Below are 12408 nucleotides of genomic sequence, written 5' to 3' on the forward strand. Positions count from 1 at the left end.
ACCTTAGCTTTCTTGGGAATAGGAACCATGGTAGACATCTTGAAGCAAGTGGGGACAGCAGACTGGGATAGGGAGAGATTGGATATGTTCGTAAACACTCCAGCCAGCTGGTCTGCGCATGCTCTGAGGACGCGGCTAGAGATACCGGCTGGGTGTGTACATTACATTGCTCCATATGTCATCCACTGAAGACAGAGAATAGTCTATTGTGTAAGACAACATTATGTCAGTCTAAAACGTCATCTTCAGTGTGTGTCCAGCTGAACCTTTTTATGGCTCTACTCTACAGTTAGTAATGGAGATAATATTCTGTGACAGTGTAGAGAGCCAGGAGGCACACAGCCAAAAGGTCAGAGTGAACAATCTGTCCACACAGAAAGCAGAGGGGAGGGCGGGTGTTGCTCTAATTTCCCAGCACAACACTTGAATACACACCTTCGTTCTTTGACAAAATAGACAACACAGTATGGAAGCACAAGCTGAACCTTCGCTGGAGAGGAGTGGGGTTCGTTACTGCTCTTTAAGACTGAGTGGGTGCCTGTTAACAACTAGTAGGGCCAGAGGTGCACTGATGAAAACTGTGTGTGTGTGAGTGAAGGCTAAGGGTTAATTGGTGTTCGTTGTTATAGTGAGAGAGCAGAACACCCAGGAGGGATCCATCCATGCCAAGGGTAAAACACACAAACGCTCTCACGCACATACACACATACGCCCACACATGCACACCAAAGACTTGTGTGTTGTGAGAGGAGGAGTTGATGTGGTGGGGGTTATTGTTGGTTGGGCAGAAAGTGGCAGACCTACACCTCCCAGTACATTGTGTGATGGTTAAGTGAATCTCGCTGTCCCTGCAGCCTAACTGTGTGGTGGAGACTAGAGACATAGAGAAAGAGGGGGATAGAGAGTTAAAGAAAGAGAGGACAGAGGGAGACAGAGGCCAGTGTTTGTAAAAGGTCTATTGAGGCCAGAGGCTCTTTGGCCTTGGGCTGCTCTAGACTGCTGCTCTAATGACCACTCTAATGGTAGCACCACTCTCACCCCCCACGGCCAGCACTGTATGTGTGTGTGAGTCACTTACTGCACGAACTCAACGATACCCACCCATCCACCCACCCACCCACCCACCCACCCATCCATCCATCCATCCACCCCCGCCTCCTCTCACAAATGTAAGTGTGTGTGTGTGCGTTTTTGTGATTGTCATTTCGGTCCCATTCCCTATTGGTTTTTGTGTGTGTTTTTGGTGTATTATTACTGGTCTTAATGGCACAGAGCTTGCCAGTTAGGGTTGGCCCTTCCAGAAATACACACTCACTCAGATGTGCGAGTATTAGACCAGTAGACAGGCTGTTGAGGCAGATTACCCAGCTCTCCCTGCTGTGTGTCTCTGAACGACACCAAGTCACTTCGCCACGGGGACGAACGCTCTGCAGAGAGAGGTGTTTCACACAATAGACAGATAGCACCTAGATTTCTCACACAAACACACACCTCAACAAAAAACGCAACCAGGCAGCACCTCACCTGAAACTAACCCTGACTGACAAAGCATTCACACTCAGAAACACAGGTCCCTTCAACACCAACAATACACTATCTGCTAGGTTTAACCCAGTTGTGTGTAAAAAGGCTCACAGAGCTACTGTAGAGAGTCTAGTGGGGTGGAGGTGGGAAGGGAAGCCAGGAGACAAGGTGAGAGGACATTGGGCCAGACATTTGGACAGATAGTCAGGCATGGTTCCAAGATGGCATAGCAGTCAGACGTCCTTTTGTTCTCGTCTTGTCGTGTCCCGTGTATATATATATTTACATATTTTCTTCGCATATCTTTTTATATATATTTTTTTCAAAACACTCTCCTGCAACCCGCCTCACCAATAAAAAAAAAGAAGTATTATTCACCTCAAATCTGAAATCCACAACAGAAGCTAGCCAGAAGTTAGCTAGCCAGTTCACTTGCTAACGTTAGTATTCAGCTAACCACGGTTGGCGGTCATCAGCTATCCTTTAGCTCGAAAGGCTATCGCCAGTTATGTACAACGCGACTCAGACTAGAGCACACCGGACCTATTTTCTCTCCATATCCCCGGATTTCTACCGCAAGCTCTGGACATTTACACCTGGATCTTGCAGCTAGCTAGCTGCTATCCGAGTGACTATTGGCTAACGTCGGTCCCGGAGCAAACATCAATTATTCCGGAGCTAGCCAGCTGAAGAGTTCCATCAGCCACTCCTGGGCTACAATCACCTATCCGGACCCGTTTTACTGCCGATGCGGAGCCCCACCGGGCCTTCACGACTGGACTACCAACGTTATCTGCCCGAGAGAGTTATCCAACTGGCCACTCCGTCGCGACGTAACCTGAACGCCCATCTGCGGCCCGCTAATCGTTAGCTGTCTTATCGGCTGCAATCTGAATAGGTTTATCGGACAATTTTCTTGGGCCACTATAACTATAACTATTTTGACAATTGGATTGGTCCCCTCCACCACACGGAACCCCACTAATCTACAGACGGAAACGCACGAGGTGGCTAAAAACAGACCTCCATCTTCTGCCAGCTTGCTACCCATGGCCCGGCTAGCTGTCTGAATCGCCGTGACCCCAACCAACCTCACTACTCACTGGACCCTTATGATCACTCGGCTAAGCATGCCTCTCCTTAATGTCAATATGCCTTGTCCATTGCTGTTCTGGTTAGTGTTTATTGGCTTATTTCACTGTAGAGCCTCTAGCCCTGCTCATTATACCTTATCCAACCTTTCAGTTCCACCACCCACACATGCAATGACATCACCTGGTATCAATGATGTTTCTAAAGACTATATCTCTCTCATCATCACTCAATGCCTAGGTTTACCTCCACTGTATTCACATCCTACCATACCTTTGTCTGTACATTATACCTTGAAGCTATTTTATCGCCCCCAGAACCCTGCTCCTTTTACTCTCTGTTCCGGACGTCCTGGACGACCAATTCTCATAGCTTTTAGCCGTACCCTTATCCTACTCCTCCTATGTTCCTCTGGTGATGTAGAGGTGAATCCAGGCCCTGCAGTGCCTAGCTCCACTCCTATTCTCCAGGCGCTCTCTTTTGATGACTTCTGTAACCGTAATAGCCTTGGTTTCATGCATGTTAACATTAGAAGCCTCCTCCCTAAGTTTGCTTTATTCACTGCTTTAGCACACTCTGCCAACCCGGATGTCCTAGCCGTGTCTGAATCCTGGCTTAGGAAGACCACCAAAAACTCTGAAATCTCCATCCCTAACTACAACATTTTCAGACAAGATAGAACAGCCAAATGGGGCGGTGTTGCAATCTACTGTAGAGATAGCCTGCAGAGTTCTGTCCTACTATCCAGGTCTATACCCAAACAATTTGGACTTCTACTTTTAAAAATCCACCTCTCTAAAAACAAGTCTCTCACCGTTTCCGCCTGCTATAGACCACCCTCTGTCCCCAGCTGTGCTCTGGACACCTTTTTTGAACTGATTGCCCCCACATCTATCTTCAGATCTCGTGCTGCTAGGTGACCTAAACTGGGACATGCTTAACACCCCAGCCTTACTACAATCTAGCTTGATGTCCTCAATCTCACACAAATTATCAATGAACCTACCAGGTACCACCCCAAAGCCATAAACACGCCCTCTAAATACACCTCTGCTGTTTTCAACCAAGATCTCAGCGATCACTGCCTCATTGCCTGCATCCGTAATGGGTCAGCGGTCAAACGACCTCCACTCATCACTGTCAAACGCTCCCTGAAACACTTCAGCGAGCAGGCCTTTCTTATCGACCTGGCCCGGGTATCCTGGAAGGATATTGACCTCATCCCGTCAGTTGAGGATGCCTGGTTATTTTTTTTAAATGCCTTCCTCACCATCTTAAATAAGCATGCCCCATTCAAGAAATTTAGAACCAGGAACAGATATAGCCCTTGGTTCTCTCCAGACCTGACTGCCCTTAACCAACGCAAAAACATCCTGTGGCATTCTGCATTAGCATCCCCCGTGATATGCAACTTTTCAGGGAAGTTAGAAACCAATGTACACAGGCAGTTAGAAAAGCCAAGGCTAGCTTTTTCAAGCAGAAATTTGCTTCCTGCAACACAAACTCAAAACCTTTCTAGGACACTGTAAAGTCCATGGAGAACAAGAGCACCTCCTCCCAGCTGCCCACTTTACTGAGGATAGGACACTCTGTCACCACCAATAAATCCACTATAATTGAGAATTTCAATAAGCATTTTTCTACGGCTGGCCATGCTTTCCACCTTGCTACCCCTACCCCGGTCAACAGCACTGCACCCCCCACAGCAACTCGCCCAAGCCTTCCCCATTTCTCCTTCTCCCAAATCCAGTCAGCTGATGTTCTGAAAGAGCTGCAAAATCTGGACCCCTACAAATCAGCCGGGCTAGACAATCTGGACCCTTTCTTTCTAAAATGATCTGCCAAAATTGTTGCAACCCCTATTACTAGCCTGTTCAACCTCTCTTTCGTGTCGTCTGACCTATATCTATCCTACCCTGCCTTTCTAAGGTCTTCGAAAGCCAAGTCAACAAACAGATTACCAACAATTTCGAATCCCACTGCACCTTCTCCGCTATGCAATCTGGTTTCAGAGCTGGTCATGGGTGCACCTCAGCCACGCTCAAGGTCCTAAACGATATCTTAACCGCCATCGATAAGAAACAATACTGTGCAGCCGTATTCATTGACCTGGCCAAGGCTTTCGACTCTGTCAATCACCACATTCTCATCGGCAGACTCAATAGCCTTGGTTTCTCAAATGATTGCCTCGCCTGGTTCACCAACTACCTCTCTGAGAGGTTAGTGTGTCAAATCGGAGGGCCTGTTGTCCGGGCCTCTGGCAGTCTCTATGGGGGTGCCACAGGGTTCAATTCTTGGGCCGACTCTCTTCTCTGTATACATCAATGATGTCGCTCTTGGTGCTGGTGAGTCTCTGATCCACCTCTACGCAGACAACACCATTCTGTATACTTCTGGCCCTTCTTTGGACACTGTGTTAACAACCCTACAGACGAGCTTCAATGCCATACAACTCTCCTTCCGTGGCCTCCAACTGCTCTTAAATACAAGTAAAACTAAATGCATGCTCTTCAACCGATCGCTGCCTGCACCTGCCCGCCCGTCCAGCATCACTACTCTGGACGGTTCTGACTTAGAATATGTTGACAACTACAAATACCTAGGTGTCTGGTTAGACCTTAAACTCTCCTTCCAGACTCACAGCAAACATCTCCAATCCAAAGTTAAATCTAGAATTGGCTTCCTATTTCGCAACAAAGCATCCTTCACTGATGCTGCTAAACATACCCTTGTAAAACTGACTATCCTACAGATCCTCGACTTCGGCGATGTCATTTACAAAATAGCCTCCAATACCCTACTCAATAAATTGGATGCAGTCTATCACAGTGCCATCCGTTTTGTCACCAAAGCCCCATATACTACCCACCACTGCGACCTGTACGCTCTCGTTGGCTGGCCCTTGCTTCATACTCGTCGCCAAACCCACTGGCTCCAGGTCATCTACAAGACCCTGCTAGGTAAAGTCCCCCCTTATCTCAGCTCGCTGGTCACCATAGCAGCACCCACCTGTAGCACGCGCTCCAGCAGGTATATCTCTTTGGTCACCCCCAAAGCCAATTCCTCCTTTGGCCGCCTCTCCTTCCAGTTCTCTGCTGCCAATGACTGGAACGAACTACAAACATCTCTGAAACTGGAAACACTTATCTCCCTCACTAGCTTTAAGCACCAGCTGTCAGAGCAGCTCACAGATTACTGCACCTGTACATAGCCCATCTATAATTTAGCCCAAACAACTACCTCTTCCCCTACTGTATTTATTTATTTTGCTCCTTTGCACCCCATTATTTATATTTCTACTTTGCACATTCTTCACTGCAAATCTACCATTCCAGTGTTTTACTTGCTATATTGTATTTACTTCGCCACCATGGCCTTTTTTGCCTTTACCTTCCTTATCTCACCTCATTTGCTGACATTGTATAGACTTATTTTTCTACTGTATTATTGACTGTATGTTTGTTTTACTCCATGTGTAACTCTGTGTTGTTGTATGTGTCGAACTGCTTTGCTTTATCTTTTTATCTTGGCCAGGTCGCAATTGTAAATGAGAACTTGTTCTCAACTTGCCCACCTGGTTAAATAAAGGTGAAATAAATGCAATAAATAAATAAAAATGGTTGGTCACCTTTTATAACTGCGGCAGGAACATAGTATACACAAACTACTTATTCCAATCCAACAAAAGTGTTCTAAGTCAACTCCGTCCCACACACTTTTGGAACGTCTTGCAATAACACTTACATTTAATGTTTTGTCATTTAGCAGACGCTCTTATCCAGAGCAACTTACAGGAGCAATTAGGGTTAAGTGCCTTGCTCAAGGGCACATTGACAGAGCTTTGTCGGCTCAGGGATTCGAACCAGCAACCTTTGTGTTAGTGGTTCAATGTTCTAACCACTAAGCTACCTGCCGCCCACTTAATCTTGCTCTTTCATTCTTTCCCAATTTGTTTCTCTCTTTCTCTTTCACCCTTTCTTTCCCTCCATCTCTTGTTGGAGGTTGGGGTGTTTGTGTCACGCCTAGGAGCATCACTCCCTCTCCCCCTCCATCCACTCATCTCGCCCCAAACAAAATGATCCTTTCATTTCCTGCCGGGCGGCCAGGGCCCTCAGGTGGCTGGGTCTGGGAAGCTGAGTGTGGCTGGGCCCGGGGAGCTGAGTGTGGCTGGGCCCGGGGAGCTGAGTGTGGCTGGGCCCGGGGAGCTGAGTGTGGCTGGGCCCGGGGAGCTGAGTGTGGCTGGGTCCGGGGAGCTGAGTGTGGCTGGGTCCGGGGAGCTGAGTGTGGCTGGGCCCGGGGAGCTGAGTGTGGCTGGGCCCGGGGAGCTGAGTGTGGCTGGGCCCGGGAGCTGAGTGTGGCTGGGTCCGGGAGCTGAGTGTGGCTGGGCCCGGGGAGCTGAGTGTGGCTGGGCCCGGGGAGCTGAGTGTGGCTGGGCCCGGGGAGCTGAGTGTGGCTGGGCCCGGGGAGCTGAGTGTGGCTGGGCCCGGGGAGCTGAGTGTGGCTGGGTCCGGGAGCTGAGTGTGGCTGGGTCTGGGAAGCTGAGTGTGGCTGGGTCTGGGAAGCTGAGTGTGGCTGGGTCTGGGGAGCTGAGTGTGGCTGGGTCTGGGGAGCTGAGTGTGGCTGGGTCTGGGAAGCTGAGTGTGGCTGGGCCCGGGGAGCTGAGTGTGGCTGGGTCCGGGAAGCTGAGTGTGGCTGGGCCCGGGGAGCTGAGTGTGGCTGGGCCCGGGGAGCTGAGTGTGGCTGGGCCCGGGGAGCTGAGTGTGGCTGGGCCCGGGGAGCTGAGTGTGGCTGGGCCCGGGGAGCTGAGTAATTCTTTAGTTGATGATACATACTTTGGGAATATGTGAGGGTGATACATGATATGTTTTTGAAGAGTGTTGGCAAGTGTATGAGGGAAATGTGCCCGTCTATAAATTCTGCTTAGCTACTCAGGGATAGGGATAAAGAATAACACACACACGCCTCCCCTTTTCTGTGGTCCTCAGAGAGCTGCCTCCGGAACTGACTGAGGAAGTGTGTTAATGGTTGCCAAACGTCCAGTGGGCTCTGGTCTGCCCTGCTTCTAAACATGTGTTTAGACCAGACAACATCAGAAATCACCTATTGACCCCTCAGTATACCTTGAAGGAAAGCACACACACATATGTAAACACATACACATGAACAAACACATTTACATGTTTGTCATTTAGCAGGTGCTCTTATCCAGAGCAACTTATTGTAGTGAAGACATACATTTAAATTCTTTTTCATACTGGTCCCTTGTGGGAATCGAACCCACAACCCTGGCGTTGCAAGCACTATGCTCTACCAACTGAGCCAAACTGGACCAAGAAAAACACACACGCACACACACAAAGAGTACTTGAGCGATGGTAGGCCTACTCTGACACACATGCACACTTTTACCAGATAACATACTCAAGTCAAAGTGCAGCGGTTGTCGACTGCAAACATGCCTGTTTCCAGATGTCTGATGGAGAGAGAGAAAGACGCCACAAAAAAGAGAAGAGGGGCCAGGCTTTTCCTCTAGGGAATTGTCAAGGTCCAGAGGCTGGAGAGAGAGTGTGTAGACAGAAGTGAAGTGTGTGTGTGTACACACACACACACACACACACACACACACACACACACACACACACACACACACACACACACACACACACACACACACACACACACACACACACACACACACACACACACACACACACACACACACACACACACACACACACACACACACACAACATTTACATTTACATTTAAGTCATTTAGCAGACGCTCTTATCCAGAGCGACTTACAAATTGGAAAGTTCATACATATTCATCCTGGTCCCCCCGTGGGGAATGAACCCACAACCCTGGCGTTGCAAGCGCCATGCTCTACCAACTGAGCCACACGGGACCGGACTGTAACTCTGGCCCAGCTGCCAAACGATTCAAAACCAGGAGAGGAAGAACAGAAAGAAAAAGAAAGAGGACAAATTGCTCCTGCCTGTGAAGTCTGTGATGTGCTCCTGCCTGTGAAGTCCGATTTCCCCCTGCCTGTGAAGTCTGATGTGCGAACGAGCCGTTTAAAGAAAACAAAAGCCGAGTCATTCCTCCACATTCCCACGACTCCCCTTCCTCCATCTCTCCCTGTTACAGTAAGTTACCCAACACCTCTCTCCTCCTGGGAATAGTTAGAACAGATGAATCAGCGACGGGAGAAAACAGCCGAGTGCTACACAGCTGCTCTACAGTTGAGGCTATTTCCTACTATGAGAGGTGACCGACTTACTGACTCACACCATATTGAAAGGCTTCCTTCTATCATTTGAATGATAACTAGGGCCAGGAGGTTTTGCAAAAGTAAAAAAAAGAAAGCTGGCTAAAAATTCACAACTGTGCGAGAGAAGTCAAGTAAAGACTAGAAAGAGAAGAATAGAGAGAAAAAGGAAAGCCAGAAATGTCTGACCATCAGTTCATCTAATTTATCAGCGTTAGTTTGTCAGTCTTATTAAAATACTTTACAACCTAATGCTTCAGACATTAGATTCTTCCCCTAGTTAATTCCTTGCTTTAAGGCTTGTTTGTAACTCAGTAATATTGATTTTACAGGAGCAATGTAACTTTATCAGGACTCTGCTACTGTTTCCAGGCACTGGATGGAAACGAGTCAACAGCAGTAGAACTGTCTGATGACTTATCCCTTCCTCATTTACATCCACTCCAACAGCATATCCCTCGACTACTCTCTGCTTCTTCTAACTAATATCTCAGTAATTCATGGTGAGGTGGAGGGGACTTCAAATACCTTGGCTGCCATAGTTTCTGCGGGGAAAAGAGGTTCATGTTACCCAGCCGACAACATTAAAATGCCAGAGGGCAACTAAAGTCAATTTGCACGAGACGCCAAAATAAAATAATTAGTGGGGCACAGTGTTTACATCAATGGGTCAGGATGGGGGGGCTGGCTGTGTATGTGTACGTGCTGTGTGTGTGTACATTATGTGTCTGCTCTTTTCCCTAGGGTCACTTGAGACTCAACTTTACAGCATAGGATTTACTTTAACAGAGTATTCACCTTACCCCTGCCAAATAGGAAACTAGTGACATAGAGCTCAGCCATGCCAACACTGTAGCCTCCCTAAGACCACTAATGACTGAGAAAAGAGAACACTGTTTACTGTTAGAGTTCAAGGTTACACGGATAATCACTCATTTGACAGAAAAAGTGTGTGTGTGTGTGTGTGTGTGTGTGTGTGTGTGTGTGTGTGTGTGTGTGTGTGTGTGTGTGTGTGTGTGTGTGTGTGTGTGTGTGTGTGTGTGTGTGTGTGTGTGTGTGTGTGTGTGTGTGTGTGTGTGTGTGTGTGTGTGTGTGTGTGTGTGTGTGTGTGTGTGTGTGTGTGTGTGTGTGTGTGTGTGTGTGTGTGTGTGTGTGTGTGTGTGTGTGTGTGTGTGTGTGTGTGTGTGTGTGTGTGTGTGTGTGTGTGTGTGTGTGTGTGTGTGTGTGTGTGTGTGTGTGTGTGTGTGTGTGTGTGTGTGTGTGTGTGTGTGTGTGTGTGTGTGTGTGTGTGTGTGTGTGTGTGTGTGTGTGTGTGTGTGTGTGTGTGTGTGTGTGTGTGTGTGTGTGTGTGTGTGCGTGCGTGCGTGCGTGCGTGCGTGCGTGCGTGTGTGTGTGCGTGTGTGTGTGTGTAACATAAACATTTTCCCGGATGCAATTTTGAGCGTTCCAAGTGGTTCCTTTTGGTTTTCCCAGTAAAACATTAGGAGCAGAGCGACTGGCCAGGAAGAGAAGGAGGAAATCGTTTAGGCTCCATAAGTGCCAAATTGTATCCTGGTTTTCCCAGTTTTCCTGGTCTGGCCAGGGCCTTTCCCAAGCTGTGGACTGTCTCAGACTGAGTGTCTAAACACAGGGCTGTGTTTGGGTAAGCTATACATACTGGATTACAGGAAAAAAGGGAGAAAATACAAAATAAAATATTATAAGGAGGAAGGGAGAGACAAGGAGAGAAGGAGAGAAAGAGAGGGAAAGGGGGATACCTAGTCAGTTGTACAACTGAATGCCTTCAACTGAAATAAGAGGAGTAGAGCGAGAGAAAAGATGTGATGGAAAGGAAAGATGTTTACTGTAGGATCGTTTTTCTTCCCAGATTTCCTGTACTAGAGGAGAACTGTGTGTCTGCAAGAGGACAACATATGTTCCTAATTTGTCTAAATGAGTTGAGATGCTTCATTAGTTACTGTGTGTTTATTAGGCTTTACTACAAAGCTGCTGCTCTGGGAATCTGTCCTGGGGTCAGTTTAACACACTGACTGAAAGGTCTTCACTCATATTACTAATACACCCAGTCCAAAAAGATGGATCCTAACTAGTGAGCTGGTAAATGTAACGTTCACATGATTTGAACTTCAGCATCTGAAGTTAGGATCCCAGGTCTTCTCTTGCAACAAACCATGAATACAAGGAGATGGGACACAATTAGCAGCAGCAAGTCAAAACCTTGATGCACTTACTGTGACTGGCCCCTGTGCTATGTGTGATCGGTGTGTGCTGTGAAGCTCAGACACTAGCCCGTGTAATGCTCATTTAGTGAATGATGTAGCGCTGACCAAAGGGCTGGCTGGTTAGTGGCTACTCAGTTAGCTAGCCTAGCTCTTTCTGCCATAGGCTTTAATGGAGTAGTTAGCTACAGTAGCCTCTTACTCCCAGAGGCTGTAAGAACGACATAGGGGGTAATGGGGACCTTGAGGGTTTGGGGTGCTTGTTATATCAGCACTTGGAGCTAAAATACATGCGCACACACACACAGGGAAGCCCCAATTAGGAGATGAGAGAGTTGGAACACTAGGGGGTGAAGAGACTTTCACAGGGCCAGTGGAAATGCCAGGACTAGCTGCCAGAGAAAATACACACGCTTCACAGCCAGGCACCTTCCCGGCGCCTCCTGTCTCTCACCCTCATCTCTGCTGCTGGATAATTGCATTAAGTGTGTTTGTAACCCCCATGGGGCAGTGTTCACTGTTCATCCACACACACACACACACACACACACACACACACACACACACACACACACACACACACACACACACACACACACACACACACACACACACACACACACCAACCAACCAACCAACCAACCCCCTCCCAGTGGTGGGTTGTGTATAGGCCAGATCAAAGGGTTAGTTTTAATAGAAGCAGGGCAACACAGAGCAGAGCTAGTGTTGACTGCTGCACCTACTCTTATGGAGTAGGACTACAGGGCTGAGGGAAATAAAGCACTCCACATACACACACAACAACACTAACAGCGCACACATCCACACAAACAGTGATTCCGGTATGCTTACAGTATATGCAAAAACACATGCTACAAGCACACACAATACCCACATCTCCCCACTCCATACAGAGGCATTAATATAAGCAGTATGTGCAGGGAAGTTTGGCAGTATACATGACTTCATATAGTCTGAGCAGGCCTCACAGCCTTACAACCTTCATTGAAAACACATGTTCTCAGGAGGGAGTTTGTGTGTGACAAAACTGTGTGTCAGTGTGTGTGACAAAACTGTGTGTCAGTGTGTATGTGTGTGTGTGTGGGGGGGGGTACTTTGTGTGTTTATTGGTTCTGAATACATTTCCGCTCTCATATGAGGGGAGTACAGCCTGTGTGTATGAAATTAAACACACACGGTATGTGTTTGTGTATGTGTGTTTCATAAGCCGGCTGGTCTGGGTTATTTTGAGGCATATTGGAGAGAGCTGTGCTCGGTGCACTTGGCCAGCACCCTCTAGCC

The 12408-nt window shown here is 47.8% G+C and overlaps 1 protein-coding gene across 8 annotated transcripts in view; it reads right to left on the bottom strand.

Moving 5' to 3' along the window:
• The window catches only part of LOC139547962 (BCAS3 microtubule associated cell migration factor-like), a 361432-nt gene that overhangs the window by 175296 nt on the left and 173728 nt on the right, over positions 1-12408 (bottom strand). The window lies entirely within an intron of this gene.

This window comes from Salvelinus alpinus, chromosome 21 (assembly GCF_045679555.1).
Source record: "Salvelinus alpinus chromosome 21, SLU_Salpinus.1, whole genome shotgun sequence".
Classification (NCBI taxonomy): Eukaryota; Metazoa; Chordata; class Actinopteri; order Salmoniformes; family Salmonidae; genus Salvelinus; species Salvelinus alpinus.